A 13,625-nucleotide genomic window follows, 5' to 3' on the forward strand; every position below is an offset into this window, starting at 1 on the left:
CCTCTGCTTAGTTGTAGCTGCTCTCCCTTGCTCAGCGCAGCTCCTCTCTCCACCTCTGCAACCTCCAACTGTCAGCTGAGACTCGTTGCCGCAATTAGCAGTCATTCCCCAGTTTTTTTTTTCTTTTTTTTTCTTTCTAACCCCGTACTGTACCTGTCCTGGGAGTGTTTGATGGGGGACAGTGTAGAGGGAGCTTTACTCTGTATCTAACACCCGTACTGTACCTGTCCTGGGGAGTGTTTGATGGGGGACAGTGTAGAGGGAGCTTTACTCTGTATCTAACACCCGTACTGTACCTGTCCTGGGGAGTGTTTGATGGGGGACAGTGTAGAGGGAGCTTTACTCTGTATCTAACACCCGTACTGTACCTGTCCTGGGGAGTGTTTGATGGAGGACAGTGTAGAGGGAGCTTTACTCTGTATCTAACCCCCGTGCTGTACCTGTCCTGGGGAGTGTTTGATGGGGACTGTGTAGAGGGGAGCTTTACTCTGTATCTAACACCCGTACTGTACCTGTCCTGGGGAGTGTTTGATGGGGACTGTGTAGAGGGGAGCTTTACTCTGTATCTAACACCCGTACTGTACCTGTCCTGGGGAGTGTTTGATGGGGGACAGTGTAGAGGGAGCTTTACTCTGTATCTAACCCCGGTACTGTACCTGTCCTGGGGAGTGTTTGATGGGGACAGTGTAGAGGGAGCTTTACTCTGTATCGAACCCCGTACTGTACCTGTCCTGGGGAGTGTTTGATGGGGACTGTGTAGAGGGGAGCTTTACTCTGTATCTAACACCCGTACTGTACCTGTCCTGGGGAGTGTTTGATGGGGACTGTGTAGAGGGGAGCTTTACTCTGTATCTAACACCCGTACTGTACCTGTCCTGGGGAGTGTTTGATGGGGGACAGTGTAGAGGGAGCTTTACTCTGTATCTAACCCCGGTACTGTACCTGTCCTGGGGAGTGTTTGATGGGGACAGTGTAGAGGGAGCTTTACTCTGTATCTAACCCCGTACTGTACCTGTCCTGGGGAGTGTTTGATGGGGACAGTGTAGAGGGAGCTTTACTCTGTATCTAACACCCGTACTGTACCTGTCCTGGGGAGTGTTTGATGGGGACAGTGTAGAGGGAGCTTTACTCTGTATCTAACCCCGGTACTGTACCTGTCCTGGGGAGTGTTTGATGGGGACAGTGTAGAGGGAGCTTTACTCTGTATCTAACCCCGTACTGTACCTGTCCTGGGGAGTGTTTGATGGGGACAGTGTAGAGGGAGCTTTACTCTGTATCTAACCCCCGTACTGTACCTGTCCTGGGAGTGTTTGATGGGGACAGTGTAGAGGGAGCTTTACTCTGTATCTAACCCCCGTGCTGTACCTGTCCTGGGGAGTGTTTGATGGGGACAGTGTAGAGGGAGCTTTACTCTGTATCTAACCCCCGTGCTGTACCTGTCCTGGGGAGTGTTTGATGGGGACAGTGTAGAGGGAGCTTTACTCTGTATCTAACCCCGTACTGTACCTGTCCTGGGGAGTGTTTGATGGGGACAGTGTAGAGGGAGCTCCCACGTGCTGAATGACCTGATTAGCGGTTGCAGTGATATTGTCCGGGGATAAATGTCGATTCCAGGACACGGGAGAGAACAGGGTCTCCGGTGTAATAAAGGCTGGGCAGTCCTGTGTCGACTTACAGGTTGGGCTGCAGTTAACGAAGCTCACTTCTCATTCCAGGAAGGCGCTGTTTTCCCCCACACACACACCACCCCCCCCCCCACCCCCACCCCCCCCCACCCCCGGAGGTGCGTTCGACGTCGCTCGTCCAGGAGGAAAAGCGGGAGAAGTCGTGGCGTTTCCCGGCGAAACAGCCTGCGCTCCGCCTGACACCGCACTTCCTGCAGGTAAGGGTCCACCGCTAATTGTTACAATGTGTTTTCCACCATGTTTCTTAATGACGTGTATGAATGAATAGAGCATTGCGTGAGCAGTCTTGTGGTTGACGGATGGTTATGTGAGAAAGAATCTTGCATTTCTGCAGCGCCTTTCGCAACCTGAGGATGTCCCTCCCGAAGCGCGACCCACCCTACGAAAGCCGTTTGAGGTGTTGTCACTGCTGTAATGTAGGAGATGCAGCAGCCAGCTTGCAGAAGCAAAAATGAGGACATGACTGTTTGTTTGTGAGTGATGTTAGTTGAGAGATAAATATTGCCCCAGAGCAGTGAACTCCCCCACCGCCCTCCTGACCTGCTCACGCCCTCCCCTTCCAGTCGTGGCTGTGCGATCTTTTACATCCACTTGAGAGAGCGGTGAGTCTCGGGTTAAATATCTCATCGAAAGGAAGCACCTCCAACTTCGCAGCACTCCCTCATTAATGCCTCTCCGACAGTGCAGCACTCCCTCAGTACTGACCCTCCGACAGCGCGGCGCTCCCTCAGTACTGACCCTCCGACAGTGTGGCCCTCCCTCAGTACTGACCCTCCGTCAGTGCAGCACTCCCTCAGTACTGACCCTCCGACAGTGCGGCACTCCCTCAGTACTGACCCTCCGTCAGTGCGGCACTCCCTCAGTACTGACCCTCCGACAGTGCGGCACTCCCTCAGTACTGACCCTCCGACAGTGCGGCACTCCCTCAGTACTGACCCTCCGACAGTGCGGCGCTCCCTCAGTACTGACCCTCCGACAGTGCGGTCCTCCCTCAGTACTGACCCTCCGTCAGTGCGGCGCTCCCTCAGTACTGACCCTCCGACAGTGTGGCACTCCCTCAGTACTGACCCTCCGACAGTGCGCCGCTCACTCAGTACTGACCCTCCCACAGTGCGGCACTCCCTCAGCACTGACCCTCCGTCAGTGCGGCGCTCCCTCAGTACTGACCCTCCGTCAGTGCGGCGCTCCCTCAGTACTGACCCTCCGACAGTGCGGCGCTCCCTCAGCACTGACCCTCCGTCAGTGCGGCGCTCCCTCAGTACTGACCCTCCGTCAGTGCGGCGCTCCCTCAGTACTGACCCTCCCACAGTGCGGCGCTCCCTCAGTACTGACCCTCCGACAGTGCGGCGCTCCCTCAGTACTGACCCTCCGACAGTGCGGCGCTCCCTCAGTACTGACCCTCTGACAGTGCGGCGCTCCCTCAGTACTGACCCTCCGACAGTGAGGCACTCCCTCAGTACTGACCCTCCGACAGTGTGGCCCTCCCTCAGTACTGACCCTCCGACAGTGTGGCCCTCCCTCAGTACTGACCCTCCGACAGTGTGGCCCTCCCTCAGTACTGACCCTCCGACTGTGTGGCCCTCCCTCAGTACTGACCCTCCGACAGTGCGGCGCTTCCTCAGTACTGACCCTCCCACAGTGCGGCACTCCCTCAGCACTGACCCTCCGTCAGTGCGGCGCTCCCTCAGTACTGACCCTCCGACAGTGTGGCACTCCCTCAGTACTGACCCTCCGACAGTGCGCCGCTCACTCAGTACTGACCCTCCGTCAGTGCGGCGCTCCCTCAGTACTGACCCTCCCACAGTGCGGCACTCCCTCAGCACTGACCCTCCGACAGTGCGGCGCTCCCTCAGTACTAACCCTCTGACAGTGCGGCTCTCCCTCAGTACTGACCCTCCGACAGTGCGGCGCTCCCTCAGTACTGACCCTCCGACAGTGCGGCGCTCCCTCAGTACTGACCCTCCGACAGTGCGGCGCTCCCTCAGTATTGACCCTCCGACAGTGCAGCACTCCCTCAGTACTGACCCTCCGACAGTGCGGCGCTCCCTCAGTATTGACCCTCCGACAGTGCAGCACTCCCTCAGTACTGACCCTCCGACAGTGCGGCGCTCCCTCAGTACTGACCCTCCGACAGTGCGGCGCTCCCTCAGTACTGACCCTCCGTCAGTGTGGCGCTCCCTCAGTACTGACCCTCCGACAGTGCGGAGCTCCCTCAGTACTGACCCTCCGACAGTGCGGAGCTCCCTCAGTACTGACCCTCCGACAGTGACGCGCTCCGTCAGTACTGACCCTCCGACAGTGCGGTGCTCCCTCAGTACTGACCCTCCGACAGTGCGGCGCTCCCTCAGTACTGACCCTCCGACAGTGCGGCGCTCCCTCTGTACTGGACTTGAAGTGTCAGCTTGATTTCTATGCTCGAGTCTCAGGAGCAGGGCACCGTGAGGGGTTACTGTACTCTTCACCGTGCTGGCTGTTGTACAGGCGATGGGTTATTGTAAGTGTTGTACAAACGAGGGGTTACTGTACTGTCCGCCCTGCTGGGTGTTTTACAGGCGAGGGGTTATTGTACTGTAATGAAGATAAAAAATGCTGGAAATACTCTGCAGATCTGGCAGCATTTGTGGAGAGAGAAGCAGAGTTAACGTTTCAGGTCAGTGACCCTTCAGAACTGGCATTTTTAGAAATGTAAGAGGTTATTTTTTTATTTATTTAGAGATACAGCACTGAAACAGGCCCTTCGGCCCACCAAGTCTGTGCCGACCATCAACCACCCATTTATACTAATCCTACATTAATCTCATATTCCTACCACATCCCCACCTTCCCTCAATTCCCCTACCACCTACCTATACTAGGGGCAATTTATAATGGCCAATTTACCTGTCAACCTGCAAGTCTTTGGCATAAGCAAGTAAAGCGGGGGTGGGGCAAGAGATAACAAAGGAGAAGCTGTAGATAGGACAAGGTCACAGAATAGCTGACCAGAAGGTCATGGAGCAAAGGCAAACAATATGTCAATGGTGAGTTGAAAGTCACAAAGCATTAGTACAGATAGGGTGTTAATGGACTGAAAATTGAACAGTTGCAAGTACAAACATGAAAAAAAAAACAGTGAGTAAGCAAACTGAACAAACTAAGATGAAATAAAATAAAATAAACACACAAAAATATAAAAAAAGGAAAAAGGAAAAAAACTAAAAATAAAAGTAAAATGCAGGGCCCGTCATTTTCTGAAATTATTGAATTCAATGTTCAGTCTGGCAGGCTGTAGTGTGCCTAATCGGTAAATGAGATGCTGTTCCTCGAGCTTGCGTTGATGTTCACTGGAACACTGCAGCAATCCCAGGACAGAGATGTGAGCATGAGAGCAGGGGGGAGTGTTGAAATGGCAAGCAACCGGAACCTTGGGGTCCTGCTTGCGGACTGAGCGGAGGTGTTCCGCAAAACGGTCACCCAGTCTGCGTTTGGTCTCCCCAATGTTGAGGAGACCACATTGTGAGCAGCGGATACAGTATACTACATTGAAAGAAGTACAAGTAAATCGCTGCTTCACCTGAAAGGAGTGTTTGGGGCCTGGGATAGTGAGGACAGAGAGGAGGTAAATGGGCAGGTATTACACCTCCTGCGATTGCAGGGGAAGGTGCCCTGGGACGGGGACGAGGTGGTGGGGGTAATGGAGGAGTGGACCAGGGTGTCGCGGAGGGACCGATCCCTTCGGAATGCTGACATGGGGAAGGGAGGGGAAGATGTGTTTGGTAGTGGCATCACGCTGGAGGTGGCGGAAATGGCGGAGGATGATCCTTTGGATATGGAGGCTGATGGGGTGGAAAGCGAGGACAAGGGAAACCCTGTTGCGGTTCTGGGAGGGAGGGGAAGGGGTGAGGGTAGTGGTGCAGGAAATGGGCGGACACGGTTGAGGGCCCTGTCAACCACCGTGGGGGGGAATCCTCGGTTGAGGAAAAAGGAAGACATATCAGAAGAGCTGTTGTGGAAGGTAGCATCATCAGAGCAGATGTGTCGGAGATGGAGAAACTGGGATAATGGAATGGAGTCCTTACAGGAGGTAGGGTGTGAAGAAGTGTAGTCAAGGTAGCTGTGGGAGTCAGTGGGTTTATAATGGATATTAGTAGACAGCCTATCACCAGAGATAGAGACAGTAGTCGAGGAAGGGAAGGGAAGTTTCGGAGATGGACCATGTAAAGGTGAGAGAAGGGTGGAAATTAGAAGCAAAGTTGATAAAGTTTTCCAGTTTGTGATGGGAGCAGGAAACGACACCGATACAGTCATCAATGTACCGGAAAAAGAGTTGGGGGAGGGGGCCTGAGTAGGACTGGAACAAGAAATGTTTGACATATCCAACAAAAAGACAGGCATAACTAGGGCCCATGCGGGTACCCATAGCAACACCTTTTACTTGGAGGAAGTAAGTGGAGATTGAAGGAGATGTTGTTCAATGTGAGAACAAGTTCAGCCAAGTGGAGGAGGGTGGTGGTGGATGGGGACTGGTTGGGCCTCTGCTCAAGGAAGAAGTAGAGATCCCTAAAACTGTCCTGGTGGGGGATGGAGGTGTAGAGAGATTGGACGTTCGTAGTGTACTGTACACCGTGCTGGATGCTGTACAAGCAAGGGGTTATTGTACTGTACACTGTGAAGAGTGTTGCACAGGCGAGGGGTTATTGTACTGTACACTGTGCTGGCTGTTGTACAAGCAAGGGGTTATTGTACTGTACACTGTGCTGGATGTTGTACAAGCAAGGGGTTATTGTACTGCACACCGTGCTGGATGTTGTACAGGCGAGGGGTTATTGTACTGTACACTGTGATGAGTGTTGTACAAGCAAGGGGTTATTGTACTGTACACCGTGCTGGATGTTGTACAAGCAAGGGGTTATTGTACTGTACACCGTGCTGGATGTTGTAGAGGCGAGGGGTTATTTTACTGTACACTGTGATGAGTGTTGTACAGGCGAGGGGTTATTTTATTGCACACCGTGCTGGATGTTGTACAGGCGAGGGGTTATTGTACTGTACACTGTGATGAGTGTTGTACAGGTGAGGGGTTATTGTTCTGTACGTGGTGCTGAGTAGAGTACAGGCGTGGGGTTATTGTACTGTACATGGTGCAGAGTAGAGTATGGGGAGGGGTTATTGTACTGTACATGGTGCTGGGTAGACACAGGCGAGGGGTTGTTGTACTTTACATGGTGCTGCGCAGAGTACAGGCGAGGGGTTATTCTACTGTACATGGTGCTGAGTAGAGTACGGGTGAGGGGTTATTGTACTGTACATGGTTCTGAGTAGAGAACAGGCGAGGGGTTATTCTACTGTACATGGTGCTGAGTAGAGTACAGGCGAGGGGTTATTGTACTGCACATAGAGCTGAGAAGAGTACAGGCGAGGGGTTATTGTACTGTACATGGTGCTGAGTAGAGTACGGGGAGGGGTTATTTTAATGTACATGGTGCTGAGAAGAGTACAGGTGAGGGGTTATTGTACTGTACATGGTGCTGAGTAGAGTACAGGCGAGGGGTTATTGTACTGTACATGGTGCAGAGTAGAGTACAGGCGAGGGGTTATTGTACTGTACATGGTGCTGAGTAGATTACAGGCGAGGGGTTATTGTACTGGACATGGTGCTGGATAGAGTATGGGGAGGGGTTATTGTACTGTACATGGTGCTGAGTAGATTACAGGCGAGGGGTTGTTGTACTGTATATGGTGCAGGGTAGATTACAGGTGAGGGATTTTTGTACTGTGCATGGTTCTGAGTAGAGTACAGGTGAGGGGTTATTCTACTGTACATGGTGCTGAGTAGAGTACAGGCGAGGGGTTATTGTACTGCACATTGAGCTGAGAAGAGTACAGGCGAGGGGTTATTGTACTGTACATGGTGCTGAGTAGAGTATGGGGAGGGGTTATTGTAATGTACATGGTGCTGAGAAGAGTACAGGTGAGGGGTTATTGTACTGTACATGGTGCTGAGAAGAGTACAGGCGAGGGGTTATTGTACTGTACATGGTGCTGAGTAGAGTATGGGGAGGGGTTATTGTACTGTACATGGTGCTGAGAAGAGTACAGGCGAGGGGTTATTGTACTGTACATGGTGCTGAGTAGAGTACAGGCGAGGGGTTATTGTACTGTACATGGTGCTGAGAAGAGTACAGGTGAGGGGTTATTGTTCTGTACATGGTGCTGAGTAGAGTCCAGGCGAGGTGTTATTGCACTGTACATGGTGCGGAGTAGAGTACAGGTGAGGGATTATTGTACTGTACATGGTGCTGAGTAGAGTCCAGGCGAGGTGTTATTGCACTGTACATGGTGCGGAGTAGAGTACAGGCGAGGGGTTATTGTACTGTACATGGTGCTGAGTAGATTACAGGCGAGGGGTTATTGTACTGTACATGGTGCGGAGTAGAGTACAGGCGAGGGGTTATTGTACTGTACCTGGTGCTGAGTAGATTACAGGTGAGGGGTTATTGTACTGTACATGGTGCTGAGTAGAGTATAGGCGAGGGGTTATTGTACAGTACATGGTGCAGAGTAGAGTACAGGCAAGGGGTTATTGTACTGTACATGGTGCAGCGTAGAGTACGGGGAGGGGTTATTGTACTGTACATGGTGCTGGGTAGAGTACGGGGAGGGGTTATTGTACAGTACATGGTGCTGAGTAGAATACGGGGAGGGGTTATTGTACTGTACATGGTGTTGTGTAGAGTACGGGGAGGGGTTATTGTACTGTACATGGTGCTGGGTAGAGTACGGGGAGGGGTTATTGTACTGTACATGGTGCAGAGTAGAGTACAGGCGAGTGGTTATTGTACTGTACATGGTGCTGAGTAGATTATAGGCGAGCGGTTATTCTACTGTACATGGTGCAGAGTAGAGTACGGGGAGGGGTTATTGTACTGTACGTGGTGCAGCGTAGAGTACAGGGAGGGGTTATTGTACTGTACATGGTGCTGGGTAGAGTACGGGGAGGGGTTATTGTACTGTACATGGTGCTGAGTAGAGTACGGGGAGGGGTTATTGTACTGTATATGGTGCTGAGTAGATTATAGGAGAGGGGTTATTGTACTGTGCATGGTGCTGGGTAGAGTACGGGGAGGGGTTATTGTACTGTACATGGTGCTGAGTAGAATACGGGGAGGGGTTATTGTACTGTACATGGTGTTGTGTAGAGTACGGGGAGGGGTTATTGTACTGTACATGGTGCTGGGTAGAGTACGGGGAGGGGTTATTGTACTGTACATGGTGCAGAGTAGAGTACAGGCGAGTGGTTATTGTACTGCACATGGTGCTGATTAGAGTACAGGCGAGGGGTTATTGTACTGTACATGGTGCAGAGTAGAGTACAGGCCAGGGGTTATTGTACTGTACATGGTGCTGAGTAGATTACAGGCGAGGGGTTATTGTACTGTACATGGTGCTGAGTAGAGTACAGGCGAGGGGTTTTTGTACTGTTCATGGTGCTGAGTAGAGTACAGGTGAGGGGTTATTCTACTGTATCTGGTGCAGAGTAGATTACAGGTGAGGGGTTATTCTACTGTATATGGTGCTGAGTAGAGTACAGGCAAGGGGTTATTGTACTGTACATGGTGCCGAGTAGAGTACATGCGAGGGGTTTTTGTACTGTACATGGTGCTGGGGAGAGTACGGGGAGGGGTTATTGTTCTGTACATGGTGCTGGGTAGAGTTCGGGGAGGGGTTATTGTACTGTACATGGTGCTGGGTAGAGTTCGGGGAGGGGTTATTGTACTGTACATGGTGCTGGGTAGAGTACGGGGAGGGGTTATTGTACTGTACATGGTGCTGAGTAGAGTACAGGCGAGGCGTTATTGTACTGTACATGGTGCTGAGTAGATTACAGGCGAGGGGTTATTGTACTGTACATGGTGCAGAGTAGAGTACAGGCGAGGGGTTATTGTACTGTGCATGGTGCTGAGTAGATTACAGGCGAGGGGTTATTGTACTGTACATGGTGCTGAGTAGAGTACAGGCGAGGGGTTTTTGTACTGTTCATGGTGCTGAGTAGAGTACAGGCGAGGGGTTATTCTACTGTATCTGGTGCAGAGTAGATTACAGGTGAGGGGTTATTATACTGTACATGGTGCTGAGTAGAGTACAGGCAAGGGGTTATTGTACTGTACATGGTGCAGAGTAGAGTACAGGCCAGGGGTTATTGTACTGTACATGGTGCTGAGTAGATTACAGGCGAGGGGTTATTGTACTGTACATGGTGCTGAGTAGAGTATGGGGAGGGGTTATTGTAATGTACATGGTGCTGAGAAGAGTACAGGTGAGGGGTTATTGTACTGTACATGGTGCTGAGAAGAGTACAGGCGAGGGGTTATTGTACTGTACATGGTGCTGAGTAGAGTATGGGGAGGGGTTATTGTACTGTACATGGTGCTGAGAAGAGTACAGGCGAGGGGTTATTGTACTGTACATGGTGCTGAGTAGAGTACAGGCGAGGGGTTATTGTACTGTACATGGTGCTGAGAAGAGTACAGGTGAGGGGTTATTGTTCTGTACATGGTGCTGAGTAGAGTCCAGGCGAGGTGTTATTGCACTGTACATGGTGCGGAGTAGAGTACAGGTGAGGGATTATTGTACTGTACATGGTGCTGAGTAGAGTCCAGGCGAGGTGTTATTGCACTGTACATGGTGCGGAGTAGAGTACAGGCGAGGGGTTATTGTACTGTACATGGTGCTGAGTAGATTACAGGCGAGGGGTTATTGTACTGTACATGGTGCGGAGTAGAGTACAGGCGAGGGGTTATTGTACTGTACCTGGTGCTGAGTAGATTACAGGTGAGGGGTTATTGTACTGTACATGGTGCTGAGTAGAGTATAGGCGAGGGGTTATTGTACAGTACATGGTGCAGAGTAGAGTACAGGCAAGGGGTTATTGTACTGTACATGGTGCAGCGTAGAGTACGGGGAGGGGTTATTGTACTGTACATGGTGCAGAGTAGAGTACGGGGAGGGGTTATTGTACTGTACGTGGTGCAGCGTAGAGTACAGGGAGGGGTTATTGTACAGTACATGGTGCTGAGTAGATTATAGGCGAGCGGTTATTCTACTGTACATGGTGCTGAGTAGATTATAGGAGAGGGGTTATTGTACTGTGCATGGTGCTGGGTAGAGTACGGGGAGGGGTTATTGTACTGTACATGGTGCTGAGTAGAGTACGGGGAGGGGTTATTGTACTGTACATGGTGTTGTGTAGAGTACGGGGAGGGGTTATTGTACTGTACATGGTGTTGTGTAGAGTACGGGGAGGGGTTATTGTACTGTACATGGTGCTGGGTAGAGTACGGGGAGGGGTTATTGTACTGTACATGGTGCAGAGTAGAGTACAGGCGAGTGGTTATTGTACTGCACATGGTGCTGATTAGAGTACAGGCGAGGGGTTATTGTACTGTACATGGTGCGGAGTAGAGTACAGGCCAGGGGTTATTGTACTGTACATGGTGCTGAGTAGATTACAGGCGAGGGGTTATTGTACTGTACATGGTGCTGAGTAGAGTACAGGCGAGGGGTTTTTGTACTGTTCATGGTGCTGAGTAGAGTACAGGCGAGGGGTTATTCTACTGTATCTGGTGCAGAGTAGATTACAGGTGAGGGGTTATTCTACTGTATATGGTGCTGAGTAGAGTACAGGCAAGGGGTTATTGTACTGTACATGGTGCCGAGTAGAGTACATGCGAGGGGTTTTTGTACTGTACATGGTGCTGGGGAGAGTACGGGGAGGGGTTATTGTTCTGTACATGGTGCTGGGTAGAGTTCGGGGAGGGGTTATTGTACTGTACATGGTGCTGGGTAGAGTTCGGGGAGGGGTTATTGTACTGTACATGGTGCTGGGTAGAGTACGGGGAGGGGTTATTGTACTGTACATGGTGCTGAGTAAAGTACAGGCGAGGCGTTATTGTACTGTACATGGTGCTGGGTAGAGTACGGGGAGGGGTTATTGTACTGTACATGGTGCTGGGTAGAGTTCGGGGAGGGGTTATTGTACTGTACATGGTGCTGGGTAGAGTACGGGGAGGGGTTATTGTACTGTACATGGTGCTGAGTAGAGTACAGGCGAGGGGTTTTTGTACTGTACATGGTGCAGAGTAGAGTACGGGGAGGGGTTATTGTACTGTACGTGGTGCAGCGTAGAGTACAGGGAGGGGTTATTGTACTGTACATGGTGCAGAGTAGAGTACGGGGAGGGGTTATTGTACTGTACATGGTGCAGAGTAGAGTACGGGTAGGGGTTATTGTACTGTACATGGTGCAGAGTAGAGTACAGGCGAGTGGTTATTGTACTGCTCATGGTGCTGATTAGAGTACAGGCGAGGGGTTATTGTACTGTGCATGGTGCTGAGTAGATTACAGGCGAGGGGTTATTGTACTGTACATGGTGCTGAGTAGAGTACAGGCGAGGGGTTTTTGTACTGTTCATGGTGCTGAGTAGAGTACAGGCGAGGGGTTATTCTACTGTATCTGGTGCAGAGTAGATTACAGGTGAGGGGTTATTATACTGTACATGGTGCTGAGTAGAGTACAGGCAAGGGGTTATTGTACTGTACATGGTGCAGAGTAGATTACAGGCGAGGGGTTATTGTACTGTACATGGTGCTGAGTAGAGTACAGGCGAGGGGTTTTTGTACTGTTCATGGTGCTGAGTAGAGTACAGGCGAGGGGTTATTCTACTGTATCTAGTGCAGAGTAGATTACAGGTGAGGGGTTATTATACTGTACATGGTGCTGAGTAGATTGCAGCTGAGGGGTTATTGTACTGTACATGGTGCTGGGTAGAGTACAGGTGAGGGGTTTTTGTACTGTACATGGTGCAGAGTAGAGTACATGCGAGGGGTTTTTGTACTGTACATGGTGCAGAGTAGAGTACATGCGAGGGGTTTTTGTACTGTACATGGTGCAGAGTAGAGTACATGCGAGGGGTTTTTGTACTGTACATGGTGCAGAGTAGAGTACATGCGAGGGGTTTTTGTACTGTACATGGTGCCGAGTAGAGTACATGCGAGGGGTTTTTATACTGTACATGCTGCTGGGTAGAGTACGGGGAGGGGTTATTGTACTGTACATGGTGCTCAGTAGAGTACAGGCGAGGGGTTTTTGTACTGTACATGGTGCAGAGTAGAGTACGGGGAGGGGTTATTGTACTGTACATGGTGCTGAGTAGATTACAGGCGAGGGGTTGTTGTACTGTATATGGTGCAGGGTAGATTACAGGTGAGGGATTTTTGTACTGTGCATGGTTCTGAGTAGAGTACAGGTGAGGGGTTATTCTACTGTACATGGTGCTGAGTAGAGTACAGGCGAGGGGTTATTGTACTGCACATTGAGCTGAGAAGAGTACAGGTGAGGTGTTATTGCACTGTACATGGTGCGGAGTAGAGTACAGGTGAGGGATTATTGTACTGTACATGGTGCTGAGTAGATTACAGGCGAGGGGTTATTGTACTGTACATGGTGCGGAGTAGAGTACAGGCGAGGGGTTATTGTACTGTACCTGGTGCTGAGTAGATTACAGGTGAGGGGTTATTGTACTGTACATGGTGCAGAGGAGAGTACAGGCGAGGGGTTATTGTACAGTACATGGTGCAGAGTAGAGTACAGGGAGGGGTTATTGTACTGTACATGGTGCTGAGTAGAGTACGGGGAGGGGTTATTGTACTGTACATGGTGCAGAGTAGAGTACGGGGAGGGGTTATTGTTCTGTACATGGTGTTGGGTAGAGTACGGGGAGGGGTTATTGTACTGTACATGGTGTTGGGTAGAGTACGGGGAGGGGTTATTGTACTGTACATGGTGCAGCGTAGAGTACAGGGAGGGGTTATTGTACTGTACATGGTGCAGAGTAGAGTACGGGGAGGGGTTATTGTACTGTACATGGTGCAGAGTAGAGTACAGGCGAGGGGTTATTGTACT

At 51.0% G+C, this 13,625-nt stretch overlaps 1 protein-coding gene across 1 annotated transcript in view; it reads left to right on the forward strand.

Annotated features, from left to right (window-relative positions):
• Positions 1-1,754: 1,754 nt before the first annotated feature.
• The window catches only part of LOC137360029 (serine/threonine-protein kinase A-Raf-like), a gene marked incomplete at its 3' end in the record, with an annotated part of 29,690 nt that continues 17,819 nt past the window's right edge, over positions 1,755-13,625 (forward strand). The window contains exon 1 of the mRNA XM_068025612.1: positions 1,755-1,882. The remainder of the gene's footprint in view (positions 1,883-13,625) is intronic.

This window comes from Heterodontus francisci, unplaced genomic scaffold (genome assembly GCF_036365525.1).
Source record: "Heterodontus francisci isolate sHetFra1 unplaced genomic scaffold, sHetFra1.hap1 HAP1_SCAFFOLD_594, whole genome shotgun sequence".
In the NCBI taxonomy this organism is placed as follows: Eukaryota; Metazoa; Chordata; class Chondrichthyes; order Heterodontiformes; family Heterodontidae; genus Heterodontus; species Heterodontus francisci.